General features: G+C 41.0%; 1 pseudogene; it reads left to right on the forward strand.

Moving 5' to 3' along the window:
- Positions 1-9,845: 9,845 nt before the first annotated feature.
- Positions 9,846-10,764, forward strand: LOC113774065 (annotated as a pseudogene).
- The last annotated feature ends 2,299 nt before the right edge of the window (positions 10,765-13,063 follow it).

Consider the following 13,063-nt stretch of genomic DNA (forward strand, 5'->3'; position numbering starts at 1 on the left):
GGCGTCAATTCAAGGGAGGTACACTCTATCCCTCATTTGCACTTCATTTTTTCCTACGTGCTCCTACGTGTTATGTGAATATGCATGTCTACTTCGCTTTACTTGCTTCCCTTTAATTCCTTGCGTTTATCTCATTTACTTTACTTTTATTTAAGTTATTCATTATGGGGTATGTGTACAGCTCTTGGCTTGTAATAGCTAGGGCTTGGCGAGCTTTCTTGTCCATTTTCCCTTTCCCCCTTTGTCTAAGGTATTCATTATGGGGTATGTGTACACCTCTTGGCTTGTAATAGATAGGGCTTGGAGGAGCATTCGATGAAGACCTATCGAAGACGTGTGCCTAGCTAGCAAATGTAATAGTTAGGGCTTTAATTGCCTTATGTGTCTTGCCTGCTTAGTTGTTACATGTTAATTTGCTTTGTTAGGGCCTTGCATCTAGTCGAGCATGCTAAATGTTATGTGCTACGTGTTTACGAGTGTTTTGGCATGTCTACTTGCTTTCATAACCATGAATGAATGTGATGGATGAATGTACGTCACCACACTAGTCCAATGCTAGTTGTGGCAAGGGCTAGTCCAACGCTAGACTCAATAGGATTTTTCCTTTGTTTTTCATTAATGCATTATTTGCCTGTTCACTACATATCATGCATTTTTCCTTAGTTTTATCATCTGGCATGCTCCTTGATTCCCCTTTCCCCTCACTTTAGGTCTTGCATCTCATGCTAGTTAGGGTACATTTGCCTGAAGAGTCCCCTTAAATATGGGATATAGACGAGTGTGGCTTTTCTAAGCCTTAGCACGCTTATATTCCCTCTACAAAAGGGAAAATTGAGTCACAATTTAGGTCTCCCCGTACCCGTCCTGCTTGCATTCCCTAGGCTCATGCATTCTCAATCCACTCTATCATCACACTTTCACTTTTGTCTCATTTGCACACATGCACCTTTTTATCACTTTCACTTGCACACGAACACTTTTTTATCTTCACTTGCACACGAACACTTTTATCTTCACTTGCACACGAACACTTTTTTCTTCACTCGCACACGAGTACTTTCATCTTCATTTGCACACCGACACTTTCGCACTTTTCTTTAAATTGCATACATGCATTTTTGCCCACTTGCACTTGGAGTATATCAAAGACATTTGCACACCTCCACTTATATCGTATTTTTATCAATCTTCCCACTTCACAAACTCACATTTTCACATAGCATGCATTCCACTCATTTTTACGTCATTTAGGATTACATGTGACCTCTCCAAAGGATCATTATTGGGCTTCACAATTAATGTGATTGGCACCACTCAACCTTTGAAGAGAAATTTCCCCCATGTCCCCCTAGGTCTAGGCTTTTGCATTCATATAGACATATCCAACACGCGATACATACCTTGGGTAGAAAAATTAGGAAAAATTGGTTTAAGTCACGCAACTAGCCTTGGCTAGGTCGAAGGGGTGCCTTGGATTTTTATCCTTGCCTTCCCCTTCGTCAAATGTGACCCCCGATCCCTCTTTTGGTTACGTAGACCCAAAAAGTTCTTTAAAAGGGTTTATTTACTTTTTTCATTCAAAAACAAAAAATCATTTTTGGGTGACTTGGTACACCCTAACTCGATACCAAGTGGCGACTCCATTTTCATTAAAAAAAACCCTTTTTGAACTTCACTTGGCCAAATCGTCGCATTCTTAAGTCCCATGGCCTTTTTACTTTTCATTTCGCACACGTTCACATGTATATCACACTCACACCACACACCACTCACATCATCAAAAAGTGGGGCGCGACAGTTGGCGACTCCACTGGGGACTTCCTAAGTGGGTCCAAGCATTTGATTTAGCCATTCTTTTCCTTTTTCTACCCCTTTTATGTATAGCATGTGGATATTAGGGTTGCATTTCTCATTTTAGGGCTTTTTGTCCTCGTATGCGTATCAAACTACTCCCTCGCTCACGTATGTATGATTGGTTGATTGGATGTATATTTTACTTGTTTCATGTAGCGCTTTGCATTGCATTTGGGTGGGGGAACATACCCTAGAGCCTCGCATTGGTTCTTGATCCCTCCCCTCCAAATGAGCACTAGCATACGTGCATACGCTTTATATTTATCCCTTCTTTATTTTTCCTTTTAGTGGCTTGTCACGCCACTCCACCCTATTAGGATTTTAGGCGACTCACTTGGACTTGTGATCGCGACACGATGTGTGCGTAGCATGATCCAATGGGTCACTCAATTTTCCATTTTAAGCTTGGGTTCATAGCCCTTAGCTTTTAGTGGAAGGTTGAGGATTTTTGATAGATTCACTCATAACACGTAGCCGCGACACGATGTGTGCGTAGCGGTGTTTGGGGAATCGCTCGAGCCACCGACAAAGAACCTTGGGATTGAGGACCCTTGGTTTCCAAGTCTGAAGGCTCGGGGACCTAAAACCTATCGAGTCTAGCTGCATTAGTGAGCCCAACCTCATGCATCCATATTAGAATTGCCTAAGGTAGAGTCTGCCTTACCCTATTAGGGACACGATTCACGAGGGGAGGGATCCAACCCCTCTTTCCCTTTTATTGCTTTATTTCTTTGTATTGATTTCGTTGCTACAATGTGTTATGTGTATTTATCTGGCTGAACTAACTTTTCTTGGTTTTGTGTCCCCATTGCATTCACAAACCCTAGCAAATAAGAGGTCTGGCATGACCTTCTTTTAGAACCTACCCTCGTAGATAGGTTATTGCACGTTTAAAGATTTTGGGATATTGCATTCATAGATTAATAATTGCATAGCATTCTAAGCCTACCTTGGCGTAATAAAGGGTCCCTTAGGTCATGTTTCATTTCGAATTGCATATTTTACTGCTTTAATAAAATGGCATCATGCATAAACCCTAGAAAGGGAATGCCATTTAGGGGATCCCGTGTCAGGAATAAACCACCTTGTGTCTCGGATACTTAATCCAAAGAGACTTGCACGTTTACATTTTGTACCATCCAAAGGGGTATTGCACAAGGTAAGGTAGGATCCGATCGTCTTCATAGAGTGATCTTTGGAATATGAGCATCTAATAATCACTTTTTGGCCATTTTATCAAAAATTGGTAAAAATCCCTTGCGTGAAGGACATTAATTTGAAGAAATTCACAAATGATTCCTCCTATTGAGACGATAAATAAATTGAGGCCAAAATTTGATTTTTAGAAGGTCATAGACTAATGCACCTCAATAATTTTGAAATAACCAATGGCCGGACAATTCAACCAATCCATTTTGCCAATTCATTCAATAAATCATCAATTCATTTGACCAATTTACCCTTTTAGGGTCACCTGGTCGATTTTTGAATAAATCATCAATTCATTTGACCAATTTACCCTTTTAGGGTCACCTGGTCGATTTTTGAATAAATCATCAATTCATTTGACCAACTTACCCTTTTTAGGGTCACCTGGTCGATTTTGAATAAATCGTCAATTCATTTGACCAATTTACCCTTTTTAGGGTCGTTCGGCCGATTTTTGAATAAATCACTAATTCAATTTCATTCATTTGGCCAATTTACCCATTTTTAGGGCAACCGAGCCGATTTTGAATAAATCAAGTTTCGTTCAATCTATTTGATCAACTTACCCTTTTTAGGGTGATCTGATTAATTTTGGATAAATTAAATTTCATTCAATTCATTTGACCTGTTTCCCTTTTTTAGGGTAATCCGGTCGATTTTTAATAAATTATCAATTTCATTTGATCAATTAGGGTTTCAATGTCGAATTTCAAAATGGAAAACCTAGTCGATTTTGAGAAAACATCCATTGCATCCAGCCATTTGATCAGTTGGAGTTTTGACCCATGCTTCACTGAGAAAAGTTGTCAAAACGAATTCCAATCTCTTCGATAGGAGGTTCGTCAAGGTCAAACCCGTGCGTTTTGTAAATTCTTGTATCGATCAAAAGTGATCAATCCATTCGGACGTTGACCTCATTTTGACAAAGTGTCTCTCGTCACTCCAATTGACCAAATTTTTCAAAATTATTTTTCACTCAATGAGTTGATCAGATCCGTCAGGTATGGTATAGTGCCTACCCTAGAGGATTGCATTTTCATGCTAGGCCTACCCTTGGCACAAAAAGGGTTCCCCCATAGGACATGCATACCAATTTTATAGTCTTGATTACTAACTCTGGGTATTTTTCTTTTGTTTTCCCCCCTTCCCTGCATTCATAAAAATATTTCAATAAAGGGAAAATATTTTTCTATATCTGATGGCACTTTCGATCTAATAAAGTGTCAAAACTGCAAGTGTTATTTGATTCTTGGGCAGATCCTACAACGAAAACATAAATGATTTATCTGGAAGCTCTACGCTAAAGCCTCTGAGAGATGTTGTAATTGTTTTCCAAAGGAAAATTTTGTATATTTGATTTGTTAATACATTTTGTTCCCAAAAGAAAAGAGACAAAAAGTGTATATGTGGAGCTCTTTACAAGTCTCTCTCTTCTCATTTGTACCATAATTGAATGAGAAATTTTGTTTCAAACTTTTTCAGCAATAAAATTTTTGGACAATTTTTGTTTTGTGTATATTTATGTACATTTCATTCTTTATTCTTACTCATTGGAGATTTCATGATGAATTTTGACAAATAAGACCAAATTAAGATTTTTCAACCTCCAACCTGAAAATTCACAAGTGTATGCTTTCAAAAATCCTTGTGTACACTAGATTGCTGATCCGAGTTATACAATAAGAGTGGTCAGAAAGGAAAAGGATGAGCGATCACTCAAAAGGCCCAATGAGATACCTTCACTTAACCCCAAAATAAAATCAGTCACATTGATTGATAAATTGCAAATTGGGGCCATCCTTGCTTGAAAAATGCCTATTGGTTTAACCAGATTCAATTCACATCTAAGTGAAAGCAAAAATGTGCATTATTCTTGTTTGTTTTGAAAATTTGGAATGATACTTCGAGCATTCTTTTCTCTACCTATACACATTTTATCATTTGCTCTCCCATTTGAGCCTTTGAAAGAATAATTTCGTTTCAAATAAAAGCCCTAATGATCACTACCCTTCATTGGAAAATTTTCAAATATCAAAAGAGGAATGGATTTTCAATGACCATTTCGTTACTTTGGTTGTCATGAAGTGTAAGAATGATGCTTTGGCCATCATTTCTACAACTTAAACACTGTTTTATCTCTTGCATCCCCGTTTAAGCTAAAATTGGTGGTTCTTTTCAAAGCACCTATGATCGCACCCCATATTGGGGGAAGGAGATTGGGGAGATTTGATTTTTACTTGGGCTTCAATTTTGGAAAAAAAAAGAAAGAAGAAAAGAAAGAAGAGAATGTTAAAAGAAAAGGGGAAAGGGAACCGCAAATTGGGAAATTTGATTCCACTTGGGTTCCAATTTTGAAAAGGAAGAGATTTGTCCGCACGGACCGCTTATGTTTCATAGATATGGATGAACAAGGGTCTTCCTCAGTCAGTAATTCAGATACATGCAAAAAAAAAAAAAATTTCGCATTAACGAAAGTTTCCTTTCAGAGTTATTGTAAGGGACGGAACAAAGGTCAGGCCCTCTTCTTTTCCAATCAAACATTCTATCCCTAGTTATCCCTTTTGAGCCATCAGAATAAAATATTTCGTTTGGCGACCCCTGAGAATCGCAAACCCCACACTGGGGCAAGTTTGAGTTGAAAAGGAAAATTTCAAGAAGTGAAAAGGTGAAAAGCCACAAAATTAAAAGACGAAAGAAGGAAAGAGAACCTCAGTTCAAAAAATAAACTGGGGCAAATTTTGTGAAATTTCAAAGAATGGCAGAAATGCAAAAAAATCAAAGGAAAAAGAAAATGAAAGAGAAAAAGCCTCAATTGAGCATAAACTGGGGCAAAATTCTGATTTAACCCTAAAATAGGGTTGGCGCAACAATGCGATCTCAGATTCTTCAGACCATTTTTAAAATCTGCCTTCAAGCCTTAACTTTTCTAAAACACCATACCTGACCCCATTACAAAAATCGAAAGTCCTGACTTCTGTTCTTTGCAATGGCCCTGTCAAGAAAATTTCTGATGCCGAAAATTTTAGCTGTATTTCTGAATTGCTTGAGTATGGGGGCTGACGCTACTCACCATGGAAAACTCACCAGATCAAAGAAAAGAAAACGGAAAAGCAAAAGGGAAAAATGAAATACAAAAGATTCGATGGTGAAGTCCCTATTGAGTGATCAAACAAAGTTCAGAATCTTCGAGTTCAAAATAGGGGCAATTTTGGAAAAATGCGATTTGTGGTGCAATGTCCTTGAAAGTCTTATCCTTCAACTATCGTTTCAAGCCACATTACAAGTTCATAAAGTCCATAGTTGACTTATTCCTTCATGACAATCCAAAGTGAGGATTATGCTCGTAAGAAATCCATCAATCATTCGTGATCATGGGGGTATAACCAGTTTTCACAGGTTTAGCTATCGCTTCTACCCATTTTGTTCATATGTGGACTAAGTTTCCTTAAGAAATAAGGGTGACAAACTCTTTGCTTTCACTAAGATGTGACATTGAATGGATTACTTACAATTGGGGCACAAAAATGAGACAGATTCTGACCTCCCATTTCCTTAGCCATTTCAAAAATAAAGTCACTTGATTGGTCCTGAAAGATGAGCCAACCAGAAGTGGTGACCCGTTACCCTAAACACCAATGCTAAAAGTGAGGAAGAAATCTTCTTGAATTTGGTGTTACTTCGAGGAATTCATCATGAAATTTCTGCATGAGTTCAAACTTGACGTTTAAAGTTTCTTTACATTGTTGTATATGTGCATTCTTTTCTAAATTTTAGAAAGTGCGGTTTTTCTTTGTTCAAATAAATGGGAAATCATCTGAACGAATTTTTGCAATCAAGGGAGCCCACACTGGGGCAAAATTTTATTTAATAAGCCCATACTGGGGCAAATTTTTTTTGTAATATATTTTGAGGGTTTTGTCCAAAAATCAAATAATAACATTTTTTCGAATCAATCCCGCTGCTCTTTTTCTGGAATTTAAGTGCATGTCATGCTTTGTTAAGCCCCTGTGCAGGTATTCATGGTTCAAAATGACGGAAAGCATCCAGTAAGGCGGAAGGCCGATACTGCAAAGAGAAGCAAGAAGAAGGAGGAAAAATGGACGCTACACTGAGGCAAAGTATTTTGAAAAAATTCTCTCGGAAAAATCCGAAAGGGAGGAAAAACTCAAAAAGAAAAAGAAAGAAAAAGAAAGGAAAAATTAAAGATCCCGTTGGGCCTGGATTTCGTGCCGCCAACCTCACAGGGATCACGTTGGGCCTGGATTTCGTGCCGCCAACATTCCAAAAATCACGTTGGGCTTGGACTTCGGTGCCGCCAACATCTCAAACATCACTACGTTGGGCCTGGACTTGGTGCCGCCAACATTCCAAAGATCAAGTTGGGCCTGGATTTCATGCCGCCAACATTTCAAAGATCAAGTTGGGCCTGGATTTAATGCCGCCAACATTTCAAACATCCCGTTGGGCCTGGATTTTGTGCCGCCAACTTCCCAAACATCACGTTGGGCTTGAATTTCGTGCCGCCAACCTCGCAAATGTCACGTTGGGACCGGGTTTTATCCCGCCAATCTCGGCAGGACCGGGTTTAATCCCGCTGACCGCTTATCTCACATTGGGACCGGGTTTTGTCCCGCCAATCTCGGCAGGACCGGGTCTAATCCCGCTGACCGCTTACTTCGGCAGGACCGGGTTTTATCCCGCTGACCGCTTATCTCGGCAGGACCGGGTTTTATCCCGCTGACCGCTTACTTCGGCAGGACCGGGTTTTATCCCGCTGACCGCTTATCTCGGCAGGACCGGGTTTAATCCCGCTGACCGCTTATGCTCTGGCAGGACCGGCGTTTATACCCCGCTGACCGTCTTATTCTCACATTGGACCGGGTTTAATTCCCGCTGACCGCTTTCTATCTCACATTTGGGACCGGGTTTTGTCCCGCCAATCTCGGCAGAGACCGGGTTCTAATCCCGCTGCACCGCCTTATTCGTTGGGACCGGAGGTTTATCCGCAATTCTCGGCAGACCGAAAGTTTATCCCGGATGACCGCATCTCACATTGGGACCGGGTTTTGTCCCGCCAATCTCGGCAGGACCGGGTTTAATCCCGCTGACCGCTTACTTCGTTGGGACCGGGTTTCATCCCGCCAACCTCGGCAGGACCGGGTTTTATCCCGCTGACCGTCCACACCCCGTCAGGCTCAGATGTTGTCTCACTGACCAATTCATCATACTGGGGCAAATTTTGAAAAGATTTCCTCAAAAGATCAGAAAAATCAAAAAATCAAAAATCCAAAAATCTGAAAAATCAAAAAATCAAAAAAATCCAAAAATCAAAAATCAAATCAAGTTCTCACGACAGGTTCGGGTTTGATCCCACTGTCTGATTGTCAAGACATTTCATTTTCACCGCCACTGGAGCGTGAGGTTAGTCCCGCCAGTGCGCCTTTCATTTTACCCCGCCGCTAGCCGTGGGTCAGTCCCACTAGCATGCGTCCCGTTTAAATTCCTGTTCGGGTCAGTCCCGTTTAAATTCCTGTTCGGGTCTATCCGGTGGGTCTATCCCATTTACTTTTCAGTCCGGGTCTATCCCGTGGGTCTATCCCATTTACATTTCTATCCGGGTCTATCCCGTGGGTCTATCCCATTTACTTTTCAGTCCGGGTCTATCCCGTGGGTCTATCCCATTTATTTTTGTCCGGGTCTATCCCGTGGGGTCTATCCCATTTACATTTCTGTCCGGGTCTATCCCGTGATTTCCCACATTTCTGTCCGGGTCTATCCCGTGGGTCTATCCCATTTACATTTCTGTCGGGGTCTATCCCGTTTACATTTCTGTTAGGGTCTATCCCGTGGGTCTATCCCATTTACATTTCTGTCCGGGTCTATCCCATTTAAATTTTTGTTCGGGTCTATCCCGTGGGTCTATCCCATTTACATTTCTGTCCGGGTCTATCCCGTGGGTCTATCCCATTTAAATTCTTGTTCGGGCCAGTCCCGTTTTAAATTCTTGTTCGGGTCAGTCCCGTTTTAAATTTCTTGTTCAGATCAGTCCATTATAAATTTCTCGTCCCAGTCAATCTCGTCAAAATGGGTCAGTCCCCATCGTTCGAGTCATTCACAACCGAATAACACAGGTAAGTATTCGGTGTCTACTTCTTTGTCTCAAGTTTTTTCAAAACTCAGACAAAGAGGGGCAAACTGTAGACACCAAATTTTTGGTGTAATTTCATTTACTTTTAGTTTTTATTTGTAGTGTTAGTTTTATTCATTTTTTAGTTTTAGTTTCTAGTTTTATTTTTATTTTTAAGTTTTATCATAGAATTTCTTGAAAAAAAAAAGGAAAAAAGAAAAAAGGGAAAAAGCATTCCAAAAAATATGATTTAGTCGTTTGTAATTTAAATTCAATGTTTTCTTGAAAGTGAAAAAAAGAAAAAGTGAAAAAAAACGATGAAAATGGAAAATGAAAAAAAGGATTTGGAAATTGCACTTTGTTTTTTCATGTTTATTTATTTTTTCACCCAATGTTAATTAAATTGTTTTTGTTATTTATTTTTATTATTATCAATTTTGTTTTAAAAAAAAATAAAAAAAAATGGAGGATACGCGACAGCAAGCTGCGTTTTTTCGCAGCTTGCAAAGAGGGGCTCGGGCAGGCCTTAGCTGCAAATATAGGAGAGATGGCTGGGGTTTTAGGGTTGTGAGGTTTCCATATAAATAGAAAGAGAGCCAGCAGCCGCAGGGGAGAGGTTCTCGGATGAGGTGAAAAAGAAAACAGCGGAGAGAAAATGAGAGCTTTGGTTGGCGGCGGTAGAAAGAAGAAGGCTGCGGAGGCTTATTGGAGTGAAGGACTGAAAAGAACTAGAAAGCCACTAGGGTTTCTGGGGAGCGATAGAGAGCGGGGGACGGCAAAAAGAAAGAAAAACTGAGAGGAGAGAATGGCTAAAAAACTGGAGAGAGCAGGGAAAGTTTGGGGGGCTAGCAGCGATCCCACCGAAGATGGGTCTGGCGAACAGCAGCGAAGGTTATCTTCATCCCTGATGAGGAGTGCCAGAAGCCCGACCTCCTCGTCACCTCCAGTGACTACCTCCGGGTCGCCGACGATGGAACCCGCGTCGACATGAAGGGCCTCCTCAACAACTACCGCAACAGCAAGTTCTCCGGCCCCCTCACCTCCTTTGACTGGAACGAGGCAGAACCCAAGCGCATCGGCGCCTCCAGCATCGACACCACCTGCACCATCTGAGACATCGACCGCGAGACCGTCGACACCCAGCTCATCGCCCGCGACAAGGAGCACTCCACCCTTATCTACGAGAGCTCCGAGCCCAATACGCCGCTTGTCCGCCTTGGTTGGAACGAACAGGACCCCCGGTACATGGCCACTATCGTTATGGACAGCGCCAAGGTAGTCGTCCTGGACATCCGCTTCCCACGCTTCCAGTCGTGGAGCTGCAGCGGCATCAGGCCAGTACCAACACCATCGCCTGGACTCCCCACAGCTCGTGCCACATCTGCACTGCTGGAGATGACTCCCAGGCCCTCATTTGGGATCTCTCTTCCATGGGCTAGCCCACTGAGGGTGGATTGGACCCCATTCTCGTTTACACTGCCGGTGCCGAAATTGAGCAGCCACGGTGGTCCTCTTCCCAGCCTGATTGGGTTGCCATCGCCTTCTCGAATAAGCTTCAGATGCTGAAGGTATGACTCGTGTTTCATTGTCTGGATCCCAGGTAATCGCTACCGTAGCTGCAATAATCGTTTTCTTATCCCTTGTTTGGATTGCATGCATTTTTTAGAACTGAGTATGATATTTTTCTGAGTTGCTTGTTCACTTGGATCATGGTTGCTTAATCTAAAGTTGTTAGTTGCTTAATCCTAGTTGAAGTTGTGTATTTGAACTAGAAAATCTGGGTCAGTTTGCAAGCAAAGTGCAGCAATTTCATTCTTGGTTGATTGAAGCTTAATAGAAAATAGCTGCAGAAAATGATATCTGAAAAATGCAGAAATGTTTTCGATGTTCGCGGCTGGTCTTTCTTTTGTTCGTTCATATGTTCCAGTAGCAGTTTTCCTTGCGTTTCTGTGAATCTTGGGGTTTGCTTAAGAGCATGTTTGAGGGGTTTTTGGTTTGGGCAGCATTACGCCAGATTTTAGTTGCTGTTTTTCTTTTACAAGGCATGCGTGTGATTAGCAACTTAGAAAATAACAGCCATCAACCCGGATTTTCCTGATTTGATCTAGCAATGATAGTGTATTATTTGGCTTGGTTGATGATTTGGGGGATTGTCTTATGATCATTTGATTCAAAAGTTGTTATTGGTTGGTAATGTTTGGGTTGGTAATGAAGCAACAGGCTGCGGTTGAAGGTAAACCAGAAGATGAGAAACAAAGGCTTCGTGCATGCATGAAATAATTCTTTAAAATTGCCTCTTAACCCCCTCAAGTTTCACCTTATGCTACTATGACCCACAAAATTGAGAAAAACTAATCAATTGGGTCCCTGTGATTTTTGCAGCAATGCATTATGACCCAACCAATTGAATAATGGCAGCTTTAATTTTTGCAATTGCGTTGCTTGCTTTACTTCAATTAACTACCATGCTCTGTCATTTGCATTTAAGCCATAACTTTAGAGGCTTTACGATCAAGTGAGCTTTGTTTTTGTACATTTTCTTTAATTTTCCCAAATAAATTGGTACCTTGACCATTTCTTTTATTTTGGAGGATAAATTAGTAACTTCACCTCATTAGGGCGTCAATTCAAGGGAGGTACACTCTATCCCTCATTTGCACTTCATTTTTTCCTACGTGCTCCTACGTGTTATGTGAATATGCATGTCTACTTCGCTTTACTTGCTTCCCTTTAATTCCTTGCGTTTATCTCATTTACTTTACTTTTATTTAAGTTATTCATTATGGGGTATGTGTACACCTCTTGGCTTGTAATAGATAGGGCTTGGCGAGCTTTCTTGTCCATTTTCCCTTTCCCCCTTTGTCTAAGGTATTCATTATGGGGTATGTGTACACCTCTTGGCTTGTAATAGATAGGGCTTGGAGGAGCATTCGATGAAGACCTATCGAAGACGTGTGCCTAGCTAGCAAATGTAATAGTTAGGGCTTTAATTGCCTTATGTGTCTTGCCTGCTTAGTTGTTACATGTTAATTTGCTTTGTTAGGGCCTTGCATCTAGTCGAGCATGCTAAATGTTATGTGCTACGTGTTTACGAGTGTTTTGGCATGTCTACTTGCTTTCATAACCATGAATGAATGTGATGGATGAATGTACGTCACCACACTAGTCCAATGCTAGTTGTGGCAAGGGCTAGTCCAACGCTAGACCCAATAGGATTTTTCCTTTGTTTTTCATTAATGCATTATTTGCCTGTTCACTACATATCATGCATTTTTCCTTAGTTTTATCATCTGGCATGCTCCTTGATTCCCCTTTCCCCTCACTTTAGGTCTTGCATCTCATGCTAGTTAGGGTACATTTGCCTGAAGAGTCCCCTTAAATATGGGATATAGACGAGTGTGGCTTTTCTAAGCCTTAGCACGCTTATATTCCTTCTACAAAAGGGAAAATTGAGTCACAATTTAGGTCTCCCCGTACCCGTCCTGCTTGCATTCCCTAGGCTCATGCATTCTCAATCCACTCTATCATCACACTTTCACTTTTGTCTCATTTGCACACATGCACCTTTTTATCACTTTCACTTGCACACGAACACTTTTTTATCTTCACTTGCACACGAACACTTTTATCTTCACTTGCACACGAACACTTTTTTCTTCACTCGCACACGAGTACTTTCATCTTCATTTGCACACCGACACTTTCGCACTTTTCTTTAAATTGCATACATGCATTTTTGCCCACTTGCACTTGGAGTATATCAAAGACATTTGCACACCTCCACTTATATCGTATTTTTATCAATCTTCCCACTTCACAAACTCACATTTTCACATAGCATGCATTCCACTCATTTTTACGTCATTTAGGATT

This window comes from Coffea eugenioides, chromosome 6 (assembly GCF_003713205.1).
Source record: "Coffea eugenioides isolate CCC68of chromosome 6, Ceug_1.0, whole genome shotgun sequence".
NCBI classification, from domain to species: domain Eukaryota; kingdom Viridiplantae; phylum Streptophyta; class Magnoliopsida; order Gentianales; family Rubiaceae; genus Coffea; species Coffea eugenioides.